Source organism: Triturus cristatus, chromosome 12 (assembly GCF_964204655.1).
Source record: "Triturus cristatus chromosome 12, aTriCri1.1, whole genome shotgun sequence".
In the NCBI taxonomy this organism is placed as follows: Eukaryota; Metazoa; Chordata; class Amphibia; order Caudata; family Salamandridae; genus Triturus; species Triturus cristatus.
Genome location: NC_140595.1, coordinates 512,331,770 through 512,353,970, shown reverse-complemented (window position 1 = coordinate 512,353,970; position 22,201 = coordinate 512,331,770). Strand labels below are relative to the sequence as shown.

The 22,201-nt window shown below is 41.9% G+C and overlaps 1 pseudogene; it reads left to right on the top strand.

Annotated features, from left to right (window-relative positions):
* Positions 1–13,566: 13,566 nt before the first annotated feature.
* Positions 13,567–20,216, top strand: LOC146776165 (serine/threonine-protein kinase H1-like; annotated as a pseudogene).
* The last annotated feature ends 1,985 nt before the right edge of the window (positions 20,217–22,201 follow it).

Sequence of the window (22,201 nt, the reverse complement as noted above, 5' to 3'; positions counted from 1 at the left end):
CACAGACGCTAAAATGGCATTAAAATGAATACAAAGACAGAAACGATTATTTTCTATTTTCAATTGCATATTTCTCTTGCTTCCTTTTACTATCCTCAATGCGTTAGATTATAAGTGCACCCTTGTGGCATCATTAGGGTGTATTTTTGCCTTTGCCTCCTGTTACTTTGCTGTGTGTTGGACTTAGTTTTTGCTGGTCTAGATGCTTTGGGCACTTTGCCACTGCTGTTCAGTGCCAAAGTGCAAGTGCTCCCTGTAAATTGTTGTTCTGGATTAGTGATTCCATGATTGGCATATTTGATTAACTAGTTAGTCCCCAGTACAGTGCACTGTGTATTCCCATAGCCTGGAAATCAAATGCTGCTAATGGGCCTGTAGTACTGATTGTGCCGCCCACATAAGCAACCTGTAAATATAACTCAGACTGCCACTGCAGAGTCTGTGCACAGTTTGGTACTGCCTAGTCGACTTGGCAAGTGCAACCACTTGCCAGGCCCTAACCTTCCCTTTTCTTACATGTGAGTCCCCCCTAAGGAAGGCCCAAAGTACCCCTGTGGGCAGGATGCAGTATATGTGAAAGGTAGGACATTCCCTGATGTGTGTGGCATATCCTGATAGAGAAATACTGCCAATTTCATTTTTCACCATTGTAAGGCTATCTGTCCCATAGGATAGCATGGGAGTTTGCTTATAGCATATTGAAAGTACAACTGCCCAGGAGAACAAGATAGGAAAATAAAGTTTAGTATGCCTGAACTCAGAATGTTAAGATGCATCCTTTAGTAAGGGTAATTTTTACATTCTGGGTTTGAAAATACCACTTTTAGAAAGTAGATCTTTTCTTGCTTAGCCATCCAGTGTGCCTCTGCTAGGATGTGTATTGACTGTCTGGCTTTGGTGTGCCGGGTCTGGGGATGTGCATTCTGTTCAGACAGCCACTTGGGGGGTTAGGTGTGTCCTGCCTTTCCAGGGTGAGTCATGGGCTGAATAGACCTGGGCTGCATTTAGAGTAGGGAGAGGAGATTTCCTTTCACCTTAATTGGCCTGGTCTCCCTTAAACAATGCTGTCTCCACCTCCTGGTAGGAAGCTGAACCAGAGACAACAGAACCGGTTTTGACTGAGTGCCACCAGAGAACAAAGGATTTTGCTGTATAAATATTGGGGCCCACACTCCAGAACTTTAGATCACTTTTGGACTTCAAGAAGAACCTCTGCCAAGGAGAAGAGCTGGGGAAACTGGAGGAGGAGTACTGCCCCTTTGCTGTGTGTTGTCTAGGGTTGGCCTGCAGTGGCTGGTTCTGCCAAGGAGAGGAACTGTGTGTGCATCCTGCTTGAGAAAGTATCTCCAAGGGCTTGAAGTGGAGCTTGCCCCCTGTTCAAGAGGTCTCTGGAACAGCAAAGACCTCACCATCCTTCTGGGCACTGTCTCTGGTTCTGCTGGTTCCAGTCACTGCAGAACAAAAGAGCAGCTGAGCCCATCACAGACTCCGAGTCCTGAAGGCACCTCAGAGAGCACTCCTAGCTTTGCAACGCAGCCCTGGTTTCACAGACTCCGTCAATGAGCTGCTGCTTGCACTGCGTCCTTTGGGCACCGCACTTCGCTACACACTGCACAGACGTCACTGACTCCATTGCTGCCCGAATCAAACATCAACTGGTTCCGTCACCACACGGTGGCCTGCCAGCACCGCATCAAGCACCGTCTCACCCTGCAACGCAATCCTTGTTCTCCACTACTCCATAAACGAGCAGCTGCCTGCACTGAGCAGCAAGGACACGGCACGCTGTAATGCTTCCATCTCACATCGCAACCGCGATGATTGCCACGACCCACTCGCATCAGCACATTGGCCGCAGAAGAAAGGTACTGTCTCTGAGTCTGTCAACGCTTTAGCTGACCCTTACCGACTGGGTTAGCTGGAATTGGCAAACTCTGTTGTGTTCAGTATTGCGGTAGCCCTGAACGGAGCTACCAAGTCGGAAGAACTGTGTTATCACATTATGCCTGCAATTTGAAGTTATTTTTCACAGTAACTGTTTTTACAGGATTGTATGTTGGATTTTTGTTATATTTGGTCTTGTTTGTTTTAGATGAAAATTACTTATTTTCTAAACTGGTGGGGTGTCCCTTTGTAGTGTTTTCACTGTATTTCTGTATGTGTGCAGAAATGCTTTACACACTGCCTCTGAGATAAGCCTGCCTGCTCATGCCAAGCTACCAAGGGGGTGAGCAGGGGTTATTTTAGAATTGTATCCCCTTACCCTGACTAGGAGAAGGGTCTCTACTTGGATAAAGGTGCAAACCATTGCCAACAAGAGACCCCCATTTCTAACAACCATGCTGTTTGATTCTTTGCAATGAGAACTTCAACATATCCCTGTAATCTTAATCATAGCCCTTCTCTACCTTTTGAGATCATCTGATATCTGCTGTAATGATATCACCTTATGCTAGATTTCTATTTGGCATATAATTGTATTTTGTTTTCTAAATTAAAAACAAATAAACACCGCGTTAAGGCTTGGTGCTGCCTGATAAACAGTTTGTGTCAGCAGTATTCAAATTCGTCAGCAGTACTCACCTTATTATGCAAGCAAATTTCTGTTAGTCATATTTGAATTAGCCAGTGGTAAATCCTGGCATATATATTTGCTTAATTGTCAGCATTACATTGCAAAATGCTGGATATTAGCATCATACGGCAAGTGATATGTTTGGAATTGGTCCAGTGGCTTTTTTATAAATAACATTTTACACATAAAAATGAACTGCTGTTGACAGTTATTGTGGCTAACAAAGTAAAAAACAGTTCAAATGATAGTATGATGTGGATTTAGTGTGGTTGGGCCCATGTAAAGACGTAAAGCTGTGGCAATATGATTTTACCATCTTTGGTTAAAGTAATTGTTTATGTGCACTGGAACCTTTGTGTAGTATGCTCCTTCAGGCTAGAAACTTAGCAACATTTGTTCCAGTCACTAAAGAAAGAAATGAAGAACACAACAGACTAAAATACCAACACAACAACACCATAAAAAAGTGTAACAGCACTACAGAGCAAGATAACACAATACAACAGCACAACAGCACAAAACAACCACAACAAAGCCCAACAAACCAAACCAAAACATAACATAACAACCATATAATGAAACACGGTAACAAAGCAACAACAATACACTACAGTGACAGAACTAAATCAAACTACATAGCATACTATCAAAATAACACAGCACAATGAAAAAATACATCACAATACACAGCAATACAACAGACTAAAATCCAACAACACACACAAAATACTATAAAACAATACCACAAAAGAACTACACAAAAGAACACACTGAAATGCAACACATGCAAACACAACATCAGCACATAAAACACAACATAATTGTAGTGTGTTTTTGTTTTTGTGTTCTAGCTGACTTTTTTGTGTTCTTAAGTTGTGTTGTTATTTTATTGTTTGTAATGTGCTGGGATTCTTTTGAATGGCTATTTAGTGTTGGGCTGTTTTTCTCGTTATGATTTGGTGCATTGTTGTTTGTTGGTATGGTGCTGTCATATTTTATACATTTATCTTGTACTTGTGTTTTTTGTGTGGTACTGCTCAGTTGCATTTTGCGGCTTTGCATTGTTAGTTACATTCTTCTCAATCAATTAATCAAAAATTTGTTAAGCGTTACTACTCACCTATGAGGGTCTAAAGGCACTGTGGGGGGCAACAGGTCCTACAGGGCACTGAGGTTCAGTTAAAGAGCCAGGTCTTGATATCCTTCCTGAATTGGGTCAGTGACAGGGATAGCCTGAGGTGGAGAGGCAGGGTGTTCCAGGTTTTGGTGGCGAGGTAGGAAAAACATCTTCATCCGGTCCTGTTCTTGCAAATCTGAGGGACAGTGGCAAGAGCCAGTTTGGCGGAGCGGAGGTGTCTGGTGGGAACGTGGAATGAGAGGTGTTGGTTCAGGGATGCAGGTCTGGCATCATGGAGGGCTTTGCAGGCAAGTGTGAGGAGCTTGATAGTGACTCTTCTGTTGACTAGGAGTCAGTAGAGTTCTTGCAGGTGTTTGGAGGTGTGGTCTCACTGGTGATGTTGACGACTAGTTTGGTGGTGGTGTTCTGATCGTTCTGTAGTTTCCTGACGAGATTCTGGGTGGTGCCTGCATAAAGTGCATTGCCGTAGTGGAGTTTGCTGCTGATGAGTGTGTGGGTGACCATCTTTCAGGCCTCAGTGGGGATCCATCCGAAGGTCTTTCAAAGCAGGTGAAGAGTGTGAAAGCATGATGAGGAGAAGGTGGTTCATCATTAGCGAGGGGGCCGGTATAATTTTGAGGTTTCGTGCGTGGTCCGTGGGTGTGGGGAGGGTTCCTAACACGGTGGGCCACCAAGACTTTTCCCAAGTGGTGTTGGGTCCCAGGGTGAGGACTTTGGTCTTATCCAAGTAGAGCTTGAGGCACCTGTCTCTAATACAGGTATTGACGGCCTTCATACCATCGTGGAAGTAGGGGACATTGTTGAGTCTGTGATTCCTGGCTTTGGTTGCGAGCGGGTCGTGTAGATATTTAAGAGGGTGGGGCTCATGTAGAAGCCCTGGGGGACTCTGCAGCCGATCTCCATGGGTTCTGAGAGAAAGGGTGGTAGTTGGACTCACTGTGTTCTACTGCTGAGGAAGGAATGGATCCAGTCCAGGGCTTTGTCATGGATGCCGGCGTCATGGATTCTTGTGCTTAGGGTGCAGTCGGAGATGATGTTGAAGGTGACCAAGAGGTTCAGGAGGATGAAGGCCGCTGTTTCTCTCCAGTCAAGGAGGGAGCAGTTGTCATTGGTGGCAGCAAGGAGGGCGGTCTCGGTGCTGTGGTTGCTTCAGAAACCAGATTGAGAGGAGTCCAGGGTGTGGTTGGCTTTGATAAACTTGGAGAGTTGGGCTTTGGCCGTCTCGAAGACTTGGGTGGGAAGGGGAGCAGGGAGATGGGTCTGAAATTCTTGAGGCCTGTCGGGAAAGCGGGAGGTTGCTTTAGCAGGAGGTTGATCTCGGCATGTTTCCAGTCATGTTTCCAGGTGGCGGTCTTGATAGTGCAGTTGATGTTGCGGCAGAATTCGGGGGCGATGGAGGTGGCAACTCTGTTGAAGATCTGGTTCAGGCATGGGTCCGAGGGTGCTCCTCATGATCTTGAGAGTATCATCCATGGTGTGCAGCATCCAGTTGAGCAGTCGTGACGTGTAGTGGTGGCGGGAGTGATGGGTGGGTCTTAGGTGCCGAAGCTGTCATAGATCTGATTAATCTTGTGGTGGAAGAAGTTTGTTGCAGAGTTCTTGGGAGGGTGGGACTTCTGTGGTCCTGCTGTTAGGTTTGGTGAACTTCTTGACAATGGCGAAGACTTCTTTGCTGTTGCGTGCATTACCATTAATTCTGTTTTGGAGGGCTATTTTCTTTGTAGTTTTGAAGAGGAGGTGGTGTGCAGTGACAGCGGCTTTGAAGGCTGCGTGGACTTCCGGGGTTTTGTTGTTTCTCCATCTCTTCTCAAACCGTCTACAGATGCGACTGGACTCATGGAGGGCGGCAGTGAAACAACTGGCTTTCTTGAGATATTGCTTGCCGGGTGCTTTCTTGAGAGGTGCCAGTGTGTCGGAATGGTTGTAGATCTATCGGTAGAAGTTGCGTGCTGTGATATTGGCATCTGTGGATGTCGGTGATGTGGTTTTGCTAAGGGAGGTGGTGAGATGTTCTTCGGCGACCTTATTCTAGTTAAGTCAGTGGGGGCGATGGGTGTGGTGGTGTATGATGGGTTTGGTGAAGGCGAAATTAATGTAGTGGTGGTTGGTTCAGAGGAGTTCGGAGGTGTGGCTGGAGGTACGTTTTTGCTGGTCAGAGAATAGACGGGGTCAATCATGTGTCCTGCTGCGTGGGCTGTTGTGCTGCTGCGTTGTGAGCCTTGTGTTTGCTCTGTGATCATTTTCTGTTAGTGTGTTTTGTTGGTTTTCTGTTATTGTAAGTTATTTTAATGTGATGTGTTCTTGTTCCTCAACTGCATCCCTCTGCTTTTAACATGTCACATATTCTTGACATGAATCCACTTTAATGATGCAGTATTTAAAGGTGTTACCTCTTATGCTGCGCTCTATACTGCGAAGATATCAACACCAATGGGGAACCCAATCTACCCTTGATGGCTTGGGCGAGTAATATTAGCAGGTAAATACACCTACAAGGGATTTTCTAAACTAAACACTTAGATCAATTCATACATTCAATCTTGACAGGCTATCTCAATTTGCTTGGCAGTAAATGTTTTATATCCAAAAACTATTTGCATTTATTTCCACATGCATATATCTTGTATAAACATAAAGCATAATAGAAACATGGGTGTATGTATTCAAAAGAGTTTTACATTGTTGTAGAAAAGATGTTTTGTAGAGGGTACAAAATCATTATGTAACACAATGAAACCAGAAGTTACAGCTATATACAATTAAATGTCCTTCCTAGTAACAATTGTGAGCACCTTTTCTTAAATGAATAAACAACAATAAAAAAGAAAGAGGTGTAATTATCGATGTTTCGGTTTAATTTAGGCTTTTGTCCACTAGACCATTTCAGGACTATTAATAAAAATGGTTGACCCCTAAGAAAACATGGAAAGAACAACAATTACCATGTACTCTTTGAACAAAAATTGTAGAATCACACCCGTGTGAAGAAGAAAGGAAAATAGTGTATTAATTAAAAAAGAAAGCTATAGTCAAATGAGGGTTCTTCACTTCCACAGAGCATGCCCAGTAGGAGACAGAAAGAAAGATAGTGACTTAAAGGGACTTGTTGTCACTTACTTCGAGGTGTATGCAAAAGGACTTTGCAGTTGAAAATTGCCAAAGTGTGTGCCAATTGTGTGACAATAAGACCATTTTACCATATTTGTAGGGAAAGAACATTGGCACAGGGGCTTGGTTAGCAGGGAGCCAGTGCACATCAGTGAAAAAGCATCAGTAACGTTGCCAAAAAGTGGGGGTAACTATGACAAACAGGGGCCCTTTCCTACAATGCAGTCTGATGCAAAAGACATGCAAAGCCACATTTGAGTAGCTTTTGTGTGGTTTAGTAGAAAACATTAACACTTGTATTACCTTGGGTCAGAGAGGTGTTCTTTTGGTGGAGCATAGCCATTCCCGTAATCCACCAATAAACCATTCAATATATACATCGGACCATTTAGATCCTAAAGATCCTAACTCATATAGGCCTATCACATTACTTAACACTGATTATAAGATCCTTACTAAATTATTATCAATACGTTTCAATTACATTGCAAAGGATCTTATTCATCCGGATCAGAATGGCTTTGTGGCAGGCCGACAATTAGCTACTAATACACATTTTCTTACTGAGGCTTTAGATTATTTTCAGACAAACAAAATCTCTGCTTTAATTCTATTGTTAGATGCGGAAAAAGCCTTTGATTTGGTGGTATGGACAACTTTATTTGTTATTTTAAAGCACTTTGGAATTCCTCCACAGATTATTAGTTTAATTCAGAATTTGTACATGGGTGCCAAAGCCAATATAATTATTAATTCAGTTATGGTCGGCAAAGTATCGGTTCAACGGGGCACCAGGCAAGGTTGCCCCTTGTCCCCTATTCTCTTTGCTTTTTTTATTGAACCGTTAGCTACAGCTATTCGTGAATCTGTGAGTATTTCTCCTCCTATCCCTTCCATGGCAAAAATTAAACTATATGCCGATGATATCTTGTTATTGATTAAGACGGATATTCAATCTCAAACTGCTGTTCTTCAGCTTTTTGAAGAATTCGAAGATTTGGGTGGTTATCGAATTAATTTAAAAAAAACGGAAATACTAGTTTGTGGTGGGGGTGAGGTGGAGTTACACACTGATTTACTTGGCTGTATCAATTCAAGACCGAAGAGGTACTTAGGAGTTATGTACTCTACTTTGGTTTCCGATTTAGTTATGTTGAATTTTGATCCTCTTCTACGCAAGGTTCAATCCTTGTTTACTAGATGGGACTCGCTGCCATTTTCCATCTTGGGATTGGTGGCACTTATAAAAATGTCCATTCTTCCGCTATTTCATTTTTTATTTTCTGCCATTCCTTGTTTTTTGCCCAGTGTTTTTTTTTCAAAAGTGGAATCATTATTTTCAGGGTTTATATGGGCAAAAAAAACTCCCAGGATAGCAATGAGGACTCTTTATGCCGACACTGAATTGGGAGGTTTAGCTGTACCCAATGTTAGAGATTATTATAGCGCATATTTCGCCCAATATCTAGAGCGGTTTAAATCTGGAATGCAGACCCCAAATGTTTTTATTAATTTCTTTTTTGACAGAATTTGTTATGAGGCTCAGATCCCATCTCCGCTACATATTCCTAAATTACCGAAACTCACTCGATATAAGACGATGCTTTGGTTCTTTAAGCGTCGTGATGTTTTTCTTAAGAGATATTCTCTCCCGCAATTCAATATTAGAACCCCCTTAAGAAATGCTCTCATTTTTATGGGAATGAAAATTGGAGTTGATATTGCGCTACAATGGGCACGTCTGGGATTTTACTCTCTGTCAGATTTTTTAAGGGAGGGGACATGGCTGTTACCTGGAGAAATGCAGCTTATTATTCCAGGGCATTTTAAGTTATTAGGCTCGTATGTTTCGATCTTTAAAATGTTGGTACAAGTGGAGCCGATAAGCATTGGTTCCTCGAATCAGTTATGGGACGATTTGTTTATGACTTCTAGGACGAGGAAGCCAGGGGCATAGAAACGTTGTTTAGCTCAATACATTGAGGTTGATCTGAGCCAGAAAGCAATTAAAAAATGGCAAGAACAGGAGAATCACGTACTTACTATCAACACTTGGAAAATCATAAATAAGCTGAATTTTAGTGTTCTTCGAGGGTCTAATTGGAGAAGAATGCTGTTCTTCAGTAAATGGCTTCTTTATCGTACTCCTGCTGCCATTGCTAAAATGTTTGTTAATACTACTGCCACCTGTTTTAGATGCCAGCAATATACTCCTGCTTACTTTTCTCACATTATAGTTTACTGTGTTAAAATTGTGCCTTTTTGGAACGAGATATTCGAATATTTACAAAAGTATTGTGGGATCCAGATTACTTATAATGTTAAATTAGTATTGTACGGATACGATTCTGATCTTGGCTTGACAGAACAGATGGTTAAACTATTATTTATTGCAATGGCAGTCGCAAGGTCCTTGGTGCTCCAGAACTGGAAGTCAATTCAAGTTCCTCTTTTTAATGCCTGTCTTCAAAAAATTAGGAATGTTAGAAAGAGTGAAATGCGATATGCACAGCGAATTGGTGGGATTAGGAAGTTCAACAGAATTTGGAGTTTCTATTTTGAGTAATGTTCGACTTTTGCATTTCGTAATTAATTTTCTCTATTCTATTTTGTATCCTTACTTTGTGTTAGCCAACTTATGTTATTCTCCAATTGTAACCTTGACACAAGAACTTCAATAAAAAATTTAAAAAAATAAATAAAATCGGACCATTTAGACTTATTGTAAATATCCTTTTCAAGTGTCACCTACAAACTGCTCTGTACTTACATTGGGATTTGGGTCAACTCACTGTTTACAATTGTTTGGATCTCTTGTCAATCTCATTAGTTGGCCTTGGGGTGGTGAACTCCGCTCCGTTCGCTGAGTTTTCTGCACTCCACAGAACACACAGAGTTCTGAAAAACTCTGCTCCCCTCCATGTTCCAACATCAAGCTGGCGAGTGTGAGTAATGAAATTTCACCTCCTGCCGCGATTTCTCAATGCAGGTGGTCAGATTTCCCAACATTGGCGATCTTAGATGGTGGCGGCAGCTCGCGTTGAGAAACCTTCTGTTCGTGCTGAGAAAACTGCTGCTCATGTGCATGGTGCTATTTGCTCTGTACAAACACCCAGTGCTAAAGATCAACTCGACCAGCATGACCAAAACCGCTCTGCCACTTGCGGAACTCCGCGTAACGTGGTGGAGATTTTTGGAGGAGGAACTCTGCAAACTCTGTACAGGCCTACTCATTTGCTTGACTCCCATTCAATGACTTTCCTTCTTTTTTGTGCATGTCCCTCCCCTGGAGTATAGCTTCCTTGTCATCCTTTTTATTTGAAAAGCTTCTAGCTTTCCACTGCTTTGATTCATGGGACTACTTTATTCTTGTTCTGCTCCCTCGGAATATACTTCTGCACTCAAACCACTCCTGTACTCTCTGCATTGCTCACCTTCCCTTTCAGTTGTTCATTGCTCTCCCACCCCTTCCAGTCCAGCTCAGTTTTGTGTCTTTAGTTTTACACACCCATACACTTCCACTATCACTCCCCACAGCTGCTCCCGTCACTCGTCGGTGCTTAAACCATCCAGCTGACCTGCTGCCTCCACCATTGCTCCTCAGTCTCAGTCTCTGTATCAATGTTTTTTTAAACTTTTTTTTTGTTGAGGGTCCAGCAGATGCAATTTGCTACCAGGCCACTCCTTTAAAAAAAGAAAACCGGTAGGTGCCCTTAACATTGTTGTAATATAACTGTCCAAGATAGGCATTTGCTGTCTTGAAAGGATAAATTATAGCAAAATTCAAAATGGCTGCCATTTCATTATGCCTACGTGCAGATGCGTGATAATGCATGTATGTGTATGCATGAAGATCCTGATTTGCCGGTCAGCGATGACTCATGCATGCTTATGAATCTTTGCATTTATTTTCTCTTTTTGCTGATACAGTATGGACAAAAAGGAACACATCTAAGTGGTCTGCATTGGCAGCTAAAAGGCAAGACCTATTGGGTTTGAAAATGCCTATTATAGCTTCAGGAAGGAATGGCTAACATCTAATAATTCTTCCTTTGGTAATGGTGTGACATCTTCAATTATAGTGTAATTGTATGGGGACATTTTGTAACCCTCACATTGCCAGCATCCAAATCGCATTTAGCAGTGTTTAACGACCCTGAATCCAGTGGGCTCGTTGGTGGTACAGTAGTAAACTCACCTTACATGGAATTTGGGGCCATATGTACGACCTACCAATTTGGGACATGCAAATTGCATCGCATTTGCGAGTCGCAATTTGCAACTTGCAAATTGGGATGCATAAGAGTGTCTCAGACACTGTTCGCGATTCCTAATGAGGTTGCAAATTGCATGACTCATGAATATTAATGATGCAGCCACCATTTGCGACCCCATTAGGAATGGCTCTGACTCCCAGGGATGGTGGCCTGCAGGGGTCAGCAGACCAACATGTCTTGGACTGCTTTTAAATAAAGCAGTCTTTTTTTTAATGCAGCCCGTTTTCCTTGAGGGAAAACAAAATGCATTTAAAAAAGAAAAATTAAACTTTTCAGTTTAATATTTTAAGGGCATTCAGTGATCCCTGGGACCACTGCCTGCTCTTAGAAATAGTTTCTCACATACTCACAAAGGGGAAAGGGTTCCTTGGGAACCCCTTCCCATTTGCGAGTGGTTTACCACCTACTGTGAGTGTTTTGCGGCTGCAAAAGCGGTTGCAAAACAATTGTACATGGCATGGTGACTCGCTATTAGGAAGGGATGCTCCTTCCTAAAAGTGAGAGTCACAAATGGTATTTTGTGAGTCAGTGACTCGCAAAATAGCATTTGTACATGCAATTACCCTTTTTTACGACCACAAACGAAAGGATCTCCTGTTTGCATCCCGCAAAAAGGGGTCGTACATCTGGCCCCAAGTGCTTATCACAGAAAATTGTGCATTGGTGGGAATTTACTGGACATTTTCCCACAAGTAACTTTCAGGTTTTACCTGCTAAAAGTAAACTAGAGAAAATTGCAGGGGTAAAATAATGACTGTACACCTTGGAATTCCCATCCCTGCCCAAACAGGGGTTCACAAACGAATTAGAAATGTACGTCCCACACCGAATCAGGACCTTGAAGTGCCGGATCTGTTTGGTAAAAGTAAAACACACTGACTTACAGTAAAAGGCAGAAAACCACAGCAAATGTGTGAACAAATAATTAATGATTCGTTTAATTAATTCAGGTTGTTATTGTTAAGTGATAATAGTGCTGTTATTGTAGAGCACAGATAACCTTGTTGGTTTTAGCTTCTTCCTCTCAAGCTTTTTACAAATAGTGAGGAAAGAATGGTGGGATGTAGCATAGCAAGAAGTACTGTCAGAGAGAAGAAACGGTTTGCTGACGGGAGACCTGTTGTGAAAAGGTAGAGGAGTTGGTAAAGTTGATGGAGGTTGAATGTAATTTGTGATACACAGCAGTTTTTACTTGCCTCCTTCAATTTTGTGAAATCCTTAATTGACTAAAGGAAACCACTGGAGATGTAGCAGATTTTGGTGGAAGACAACATAATTAAAATGTTGGTTTCAGTCAGAAATGTATTTAAAGGAAATGTTAACTTTGCCATTGTTCCTCCTGTGAACAAGACATTTTTTAAATAATATTTGTGTCAGAAAAAGAAGACAGTGTAGGAAAATGACGAAAAATAATTGAAATTAATTTGCAATAACTTTCTTTTGACAGTGAAGGCTCTTATATTTTTTTATATTGGCATTCCAGCGACTTTTAAATCTGTATTTCAATTTGAATTGTATGATATGCATGTTTAGTATAAAATACCTGAGAAGTTATTCGAGGACATGCCTTTCTTTAAATTCTTACAGTTCATTTCTATTTTATGAACCATTTGAAATAGGTACACCGTGGGCTGCATCATGACACATAAATCAAGACTAATCGGAAAAGATACAATATCCATGAAAGCGAAATATAATGGGAATAATACAGAAAGATAATAGAATTTTGATATGTGTGTCGGAATCTTCACATTGGCAATTTGCTGCAAAGAACACAATGTCAATAGGCTCCACTAGCAGAAGACTTCTATTGTTTCATTATCAGAAACATGTCTAAAACTATTAAAAAGTGAAGTCTCAGTAGGAATGGCATATAATGAAATGTATTGATGCATTCAGTTTCTTGATTTTCTCAGACTGCACTTGATACGGAGGCTAACTCTTGAAAAATAAATACAAATTAAAACAAAAACATCGGTGATGTTTACAAAAAAAGTAAACAATACTTGGGTTTTGTGATGTTTACAAAAAAGTAAATAATACCCCTGTTCGTTTAACCCTTATTGAGATTGGCAACACAACTGCATTTCAAACAAAACGTTCCCATATGAAGTCCTCACATAGAAATTCTATAATCCCTATGTTAGGTATTAAATCCACAAGCATAGGATTTATTTGATATGGTAAAGATGCAAACAGGTAAGCGTCCTCACAAGTCAATTGCCATAGCACTCTCACAGGGCTCAACTCCTTCCCAACAATCTAGAATGGCGCCCCAGCCTGACCTAACATACCAACAAGTAAAGAATGGACATCCATTAAATGATCAACAGCGGATGATGGACATTCTGCTGGACTCACAGGCTCCCTGTGTTACCAAAAGGGTATCGAAGCAGCTTTCCCAGAACCAGTGTCATGTTGGTGTTGCCTGAGAGAAGGCTTTCATGGATGATTAGCATTCATCAGTGATGGGCTGTGGGACAAGCAAAATACTTCCTGAGTCACCAGAAGATGTTCAGCTGGATCTCGTCAAAAAGGCCGAGTCCCACAAAAATGACATATACAAACACTTTATCATAGATAAGGGCAATATCCCCCTTAAAAGTGGGTCTCCCTCACCTCCCCATCACACCAGCCATTACCACAGTGGGCATCCACCAAGCCAAATAAAACATGTTGATTCCCGCAGGAACAAGGTTACTAAATATTGTGCCAAATTTGATCCTCGTGTGACTGCAAAGTATGACATTATGGCCCTTATTGGCAGGGGCAGTTTCTGTCGGGTTGTGCGTGTGGACGGAGCACAAAGGCTCTAAACAGCCATACGCCATTAAAATGATTGAGACTAAGTACAGGGAAGGATGAGAAGTGTGTGAATCTGAGCTTAGCTTGGAATGGAATGGAAAAGCATTTATAGAGCGCATGACTACCCGGAGGCATCCCAGCGCTAATAACCGAGAGTAGGGGGAACCAGAAAGCTAAGGAAAGAGATACGTTTTTTTTTGCTTCCGAAAGGTCATGTGGTCAGGGGTGGTACGTAAGTGAAGAGGTAAAGCGTTCCAGAGTTTAGCGGCGTTATAAGAGAAGAGTCTGCCACCACTTCTGGACCTCTTAATCCTAGGGATCTCAGTCAGATGCAGATCATCTGATCTGAGTTTACGCTTGGCTTTGTATGGGCGAATCATGGTGGAAATCGACGGAGGACCGAATCCCTGCCTTATTTTATGCACTAGACATAAGGACTTGAATTTAATTTGTTCCTGAACCGGTAGCCAGTGGAGGGAGCGAAGGGCCAGTTCAGCTGACAGTCTATTAGAGACTCCCATTAGGAGTCTCGCTGCACTGTTCTGCACGGATTGTAGTTTTTTGATTGCTGAAATGGGAGCGCCCAAATACAGGGTGTTCCCATAATCCAGTCTGGAAAGGATTAATGACTGAATTAGTACTTTCTTAGCTGTGGATGGAAGGAGAGGTAGGACCTTTCGGGCCATTCTGAGTTGGCCATAGTAGAGGGCTGCTGTTTTCCTGGCTTGCTTTCTGAGGCTGAGGTCCTGGTCCAACCACACCCCCAGACTCTTGATTTCTGATTTTGGGATAGGGGCTGGGCCCATACGTGATGGCCACATCTGGCTGGGGTTATAACGGAGGGAGTTACCTAAGATCATAATCTACGTTTTTCCTCCGTTGAGCCTAAGTTGGGAGTCAACCATCCAGCTTGAGATGTCATTCAAGCAGGAGTGGAGGATGTGGATTTCCTGTTCGGTTTGGGTAAGCCCGACCACTAGCTGGGTGTCATTAGCATAGGTGATAATTTGGATTCCGTAAGGTTCTATTTTGGCTGCCAAGGGGGACATATACACGTTGAATAAAGTTGGGCTAAGCGAAGAGCCCTGGGGCACCCCGTTCGGCAGGTGTATGGGTTTGGAAACCGTGCTTTCATTGAAAACCTGGAAGGTTCTACCCTCCAAAAAGGATGATAGCCACTGGAGTGCCATGCCATTGATACCTATATTCCTAAGATGCCGGATCAGAGTCAGGTGATTCACTGTGTCAAAGGCAGTGCTCAGGTCAAGGAGTATAATGGCCGCCGATCCTCCAGAGTCCAGAATGTTCCTGCTTTCTTCCACCACTGCCAGTAGCGCGGTCTCAGTGCCTTGGCGTGGACGGAAGCCGGTTTGGGAGGGGTGGAGCATGCCATGATTCTCGAGAAACCCTGAAAGAGTTACATTTACGTGTTTCTCAGTGATCTTACTGATGGCTGGAAGAAGGGATATGGGGCGGTAGTTGCCTGGGTCGGTCGGGTCCAGATTAGGTTTCTTTAGAAGAGCTCTTACCCTCGCCTCTTTCCACCTGGGAGGAACTATTCCCGTGGTAAGTGAGGCGTTGATCAGGCTTATTATATGCGGGGCTATGATGGGGGTGACCTGTTTCAAGATGTTCAGTGGCGCCGGGTCAGCCGGGGAGCCACTCTTTACCGTGGTCCACAGGGAGTTAAAAGTTTCCTGTGTCACAGGTCGGAGATCTTTCAGGATGAACTCTGTTTGGAGATTCGTATAGAGGTGGGGGGGAGTCTTCCTCGATCTTAGTTGGGAGGGATTCCAGGATAAGCTGAACTTTATTACTAAAGTATTCGGCGAGTTTGTTGCACTGTTTGCCTGAAATATCGGGGGCTGCTCTGGGGGGAGGGGCTTTGAGAAGATTTTTAATGATATTAAAAGTTTCTCTGGAGGAGTTGGGTGCTGCTAAGATTCTGTGTCCATAATACGAAGCTTGGGCTTTCCCTAATTCTGTTTTATAGGCAAGAATAGATGATCTGTATTCCTGTTTTTTTGACGGTAGGAAGTCTTTCCTCCAGTGTCTTTCCTTTACTTTACATTGCTGTTTAAGACACGTAACTCTGGTGTGAACCATGGTGCGTCTCGCGGCCCTGCCGACTTCTTTATCCTGGTTTTTGGAAGGACCGTATTAAGTGACTCAATCCAACAGAGGAAGTCCTCGTTAGCCTGTCCAGAACATTGGGATGTGCTAGGTTATTTCTTTTCTAGTTCCTGAGACCATTTGTCCAAGGGAAGCTTGTTCCAACGGCGACCAAATGTCCAGGACGGTTGCACCTTGGGCCTAATTGTCTGAGGAGACCAGAGAAGTTTTATAAGGAAATGGCCTGTCCAGGGTAATGGAGTGGGTTCAGTTCCCTTCAAGTCGGATAGGTTAGAAAATGCTTGGTCGAGCAGGTGTCCTCTTATGTGTGTCGACTTATTAATTTTTGGGGAGAGTTTGAGGGATAGAAGATCTTTTGTTAGCTCGCAGGCATTAGGGGCTTGTGGCTCGTCAAAATGAAGGTTGAGGTCTCCTAAAATCGTAAAGTTGCCCGAGGAGCTTGCTAATTTGATTGTAGCCTCAAGCAAAGAGCTATTAAAGGACCCTATTGGTCCTGGGGGCCGGTATATTAGAATGCCTGTGAAGGCAAGAAGTGGGGAGAATTCTGTAGAGAAGAGAACATTCTCACAGTCTTTGAGCGGGTTGCCCAAGAGGCGGCAGGTAAGCTGTTCCTTATAGGCGATGGCTATTCCGCCTCCTCAACCCGTTGGTAGCTTCCTATGCACACCAACATTTTCCAGCTCATTGAACTGTTTAAAACACAGGAGAGGGTGTACATGGTGATGGAACTGGCCACTGGTGGAGAGTTGTTTGACTGGATTATTGCCAAAGGACCATTCACAGAGAGAGATGCTACATGGGTGCTCCAGATGGTCTTGGAGGGTGTGAAGTACTTGCGCACACTAGGAATCACGCACAGGGACTTAAAACCCGAGAAGCTCTTGTATTATCATCTTGGGATAGATGCCAAAATCATGATCACAGATTTTGGCCTGGCGAGCGCTCGGAGGAAGGGGGATGACTGATGAAAACCATCTGTGGAACCCCTGAGTACATTGCCCCTGAGATCTTAGTCCGAAAACCTTACACAAACTCTGTGAACATGTGGGCTCTGGGAGTTATCTCTTACATTCTCCTCAGTGGAACTATGCCATTTGAAGATGATAACCGGACCAGGCTATACCGGCATATCCTGAAAGGAAAGTACAGTTACTCTGGGGAGCTATAACACAGCAATACTCTACTCCTCGGGAGGCAAAACACTGGCCTCAAGCGGCTCCATTGCATAACAAACACCCCGCCTTTGTGCGCAGGGATCATGCAACATTCACCCCCTCAGAGCCTGCTTCTGCCTCACCTCTGGCGATCTCTTCCTGCACCCCGGACCCTAAATGGCGGCTAAATAGGCATCAAGGAGGAGTCTCCTACTGAGACAGCCCAGAAGACACCTGAAGAAGCTATGCGAATTTCCTAGGGACCCCTGAGTATACATGGCGGAAAGATAAAAATGAGGACAGGCTGAATGGAACACCAGTTGCAGAATCCCTTGCCTGACCCCAAGATGGCCACCACAGTGGTCCTGTACCATGATGTGCTAATACTCTTGGACAAAACGTGGACATCAACCAGACCTCGAGCATATCCCCCATCCGGCTCACCCATCAGGACATTGAATCTGTGAACTTGCCACCGACCGTTGAGAGCTAGCATTTTGGCCGATGCCCGGTGGAGCAACCTTGATAGCTAAAGAGGAGATGGGCTGTGGACTTCCCCCTCAGCTGTCACCTACCCAGCCGGACTTTGGGCAGACTTTCCTTCGTCTCTCTGCCAAATCTTCCTCCTACCCTTTTACCTTATCCCCTACCCTTCTACGCTCCATTCATCTCATCTTCTATGCTCTTTAAATGTTTTCTAGCAACAGATGTAACTTTGTAACAATGTGGAACCTCATGTAAAGCGCTCTGATACTTCTGGACTCAAGACATTTGGCCTGTCAGTGTGATTCCAGGCAACTCATTTATCAATGTGTCGGACACTCTTCTATAGTCAGACATGACACTATAGTCCATAACACTATCCTTTAATACATCATCGCAAAAACCATAAGCAGAATGACATATAGATGAGGTAGGCGCATGCCATTTTACAATCCTCTTGAGATTCCAGACTCGTTTATCTGTCAGATGTACCGCATTGGTTAATACCACACAACTTCCATGGGTTCATAGAAGTGACTTTCACCTTTTGGAACTTTAGCAGGTTTTTGAACTCATACCCATTGGCCCACTGTAACCTGGCAATCCATATCATTTGGTATGATTCCAATTATTCCCTTTGAACTGTGTAGATTCTACTCTATCATGTATGTCTTCCTTTGAGCAATGTACCACACTGGATTCCAAATCCACCCTGGATTATATTTAGTCTTAGGGTTTCTTCCACTCATCAGAACAAATTGAGAATATCATGTGGCTTCACAAATAGACACCCTATAATCCCACACAGTGTTCTACATTTGTGTCTCCCAGTCACTACCACATGTAACAGACAGTTGAATGGTTTTATAATTACTATATTAAAGTGCTTCACTATTCCATTACTGTTTGGATTTTATAAAGATGTTGTTCTGTGTTTAATGCCTAGCCTGTCAAAATATTCCTTTGCTTTGTTGGACATTAATTGTACACCGTTATCACTTAACAAATTGGTAGGAATTGCCTCTTTTGAAAATACCTTGTTCTAAAAATATACAACTAGATTTGTATCCACTTTCTGCATGACTTTGACCACTGGCCAACTAAAGAACAATTCCATTATAAAGTGATGAATGTATGTGATTCTCCAATTGGACCCATTATATCAATTGTGACAAAATCTCAAGGTAGCTTTGTTATAGGAAACATTCCCATAGGAGATTTCAATTTTACTAAAGAGTTATCAGCCTTCTCACACAGGGAAAACTTTCATAAATACCTCTCAATTTCAATATGCATTCTTGGCCATCACAATTAATTTTTTACAATTTGGTTTATTCTTACTATTTCAAAATGGCCTTTGTGACAAAATTCAACAATCAGTACACCCAGACTTTTGGGGGAAATAACTCTTTTACCCCTCCAAATGCACTACCCTTGCACACAGAGTTCCTCTTTTACTTCCCAAAAGGGCTTTTATCTTGCTTCCAATGGAAATTTGTTGACTATCCTTTCTGTAGAAATGTTGTAACATATAATAACAAACTGTCTTTCTTATATTAAATGTCCCACTCCTCTTTCTTAATGTTAGAACTTCCACAATCTTTTACATAGGCAACTTGAAGATCAGTCCAAAGTTCAACTTTACACTCAACCAACTACTTAGGCATGTTGGAAAGAAAGTCAGCGATAACATTATCTTCCCCCCAGTACACATTCCACTTTATAATTGTAGTCTTGTAGTTTCACAGATAGCTTGGCTATTCAAGCTGAAGTATTAATAGTTCCTTCTGTAGTCAAATCAAATCAAATCAAAATTATTTGGTTTATAACATAAGTCAACCATAAAAGCACAACATCTTAAAACTATCCATCATAGTAAAGGTAGAGAAGATAAAATGGATCAAATCTCCATTCCGACTTAGAAATTGCTCTCCTCAAAATAAATTCCCAAACTCTAAAACCACCATCTTTACATAAATTATTCCTAAATAAAGTGAAAATAATAAGAATAAAATCTGATTCCTAAAATTAATTCATTATTTCTCAAATGAAGTTTCTAGTTCAAATGCAAACAGTAAATAAACATTGATCTCAATCTTACCAATTGATTTAGTATTTAAAAAATCATGAGTACACAGTGCTAAAAAGGAGATGAACTACACATATTAATAATACAGTGTTATCAGTTTTCCTACAGCCCTTTCATATTCTTATTAAATTTGTCGATTTTTTTGCTAAGACTTAACTAACTTTGATGTCATCCATATCCATCAGAAACAGATATGCTTTCTGGTAATTATACAGGCCTTCACATAAAAACAGAGGCTTTAAATACTTTCTTCTGGATTTGAAATAGAAACTACGAAAAAGGGTTACAAACATAGCTGATTGTGTTGATGTATTATTGCATGGACATTTAACATCATTATGGGCCCACTTTGTTGCTGTTTGAAAGGCACCAGGTGATATATTATAGAAAATCACAATAATATCAAAAGAAATCTATGGTAAACATTTCCAACCTAGCTAAGATAACTCTGTAAGCCTGGGTGACTTTGATATGATATATATATATCACATCACAGTGCTTTTAGACTCCTCTCTAGATTACCTCGGTCTTACTCCTCTGCACATCTTAAATAATCTCGTTAGTTCACCCTGTGGTTCTTATTGTACTCTTGAAATTAGATTACTCTGCAAGTACATGTAGTGATATGATGTCTTCGGGGCCCCTAGAGAAGTCATACCTGTCCATAGTTTGTCATGTTTCACCATATTAAAGGCACTGCTTTGATCCACAAAGCACATGGAATAATTGGCACCTCTGGCCCATTAGGAGATTTAAATTAAGGTACGGTTTCACGGTCCCTAAGCCCCTTCTAAAACCATACTGAGCACGTGATAAAATGTTATTTTCTTCCTCCCAGTCCTCTAATCTTCATAATAGGATCCTTCCTAATGTTTTAGCTGAAGTGTTGAGCATAGAAATGGGTCTGTAAAATTTGGGGTCTTTTTTGGAGCCTTTCTTGAATATTGGGATAATTAGAGATTCAGACCAAGTTGATGGTACTCTGCCCGACCAAGTTGCATTACAGACAACTGTAAGCAGAGGGGCCAGATGTCTGGGAGATATTTATGCACATCTATGGGGACTCCATCTGGACCGGGTGCTTTACCTAAAGGGGTTTAACAAGTGCTCTCTGGATCTTTTAAATAGTAAAAGTAATGCAGATTTGAGTTATTTCCTTCTGCAACCCTCCTTTTTAAGCTAAGTCTAAAGTAGACTTAAAAATAGAAATAAAATGGTCTACCCATACCTCTGCTGGGATTAAGCTCCCAAGGTTAGGAGCAGAGTTATCCTTAAGTAAAGGGGTGTTAATAGTCTTTCCAAAAAAGTATGTTATCCTTTGTTTCAGCGGCCTGCACTAGATTCTCCCAAGCTGTTTCTTGAAGTTCTTTCTTTCAGGCTATAATGGCCATCTTATAACATGTTTTACTGTTTTAGATTGCTACACGATCCCTTGGATGAACATGCAACTGCTTAATCAAATCACTTTGTGCCTTTGTACAGTTGTGGTTAAATCATCCCTTGGGCCCTGGTTCTTTGACTCCAGTAACTTTGCTCAAGCTTTGGGTAATGGATTTGGAGATCAAATTATGGGCATGAATAACTGAAGCATTATCTAATTCTCCATCCAGGCAGGAAAATAAGTGATCTTTGTTCTCATTCATCAATACTGACATAAAATTAGCTGGGCCAACTCCTGGCCATTTTATTCTTGTAGTGTTATTCCCAATCAGATTAATGTTTTCTATTTTAGCTGGGCTCTTATACATTCGGCAATACAATTGTAATGTTAGGATTAAAGGATTATGATCACTAACACAGTTTTTCCAGACCACCAAATTGTTTGGAGTCACCCTATGATCACTGGAAACCAATATTTGGTCAATATTATTCTGTTCCTCATCACAATAAAAGTAGGTGGATTATAAACACGGCCTGTATCATCTAAATCCATAAAATTCATATTATATTTATAATCTAACTTATTCAAAGTGGAGCCATACGGGGAATGACTAAAATGATCAATGTCTACGTCAGAAGACTCCCTTAAGCCACATACCTTATTTAGAGCTACAGTACATTTTGCTAGGTTGAAATCTCCTGCTCATATTATAAACACATCTTTCACTTTATCTAAAAGGAGTCTCTCAAATGCGTTTCCCAATCCTCCACTACCTTAACCCTTAAACCCTTGAATATGCTGTTGTAGTAGTTTATTACAAGAGTATGAGGATTTTTATCTAATCTTAGTAAGGGAATAAAGTGAAATCCATTGTGCCTTACACATGTGTGTTCATATCTCATCCTTGTTGACAACTTTGTTACGTATTGAATCCACATCGCGTAGGTTATTTTTAAGGATTGATTTGATACTGTAAAGGAACAGACAGTTAAGTGTCCTCATAAGTCAACTGCCTCAACACTATGACCAAGGATCTACTTCACCTCCCAAACGATTTA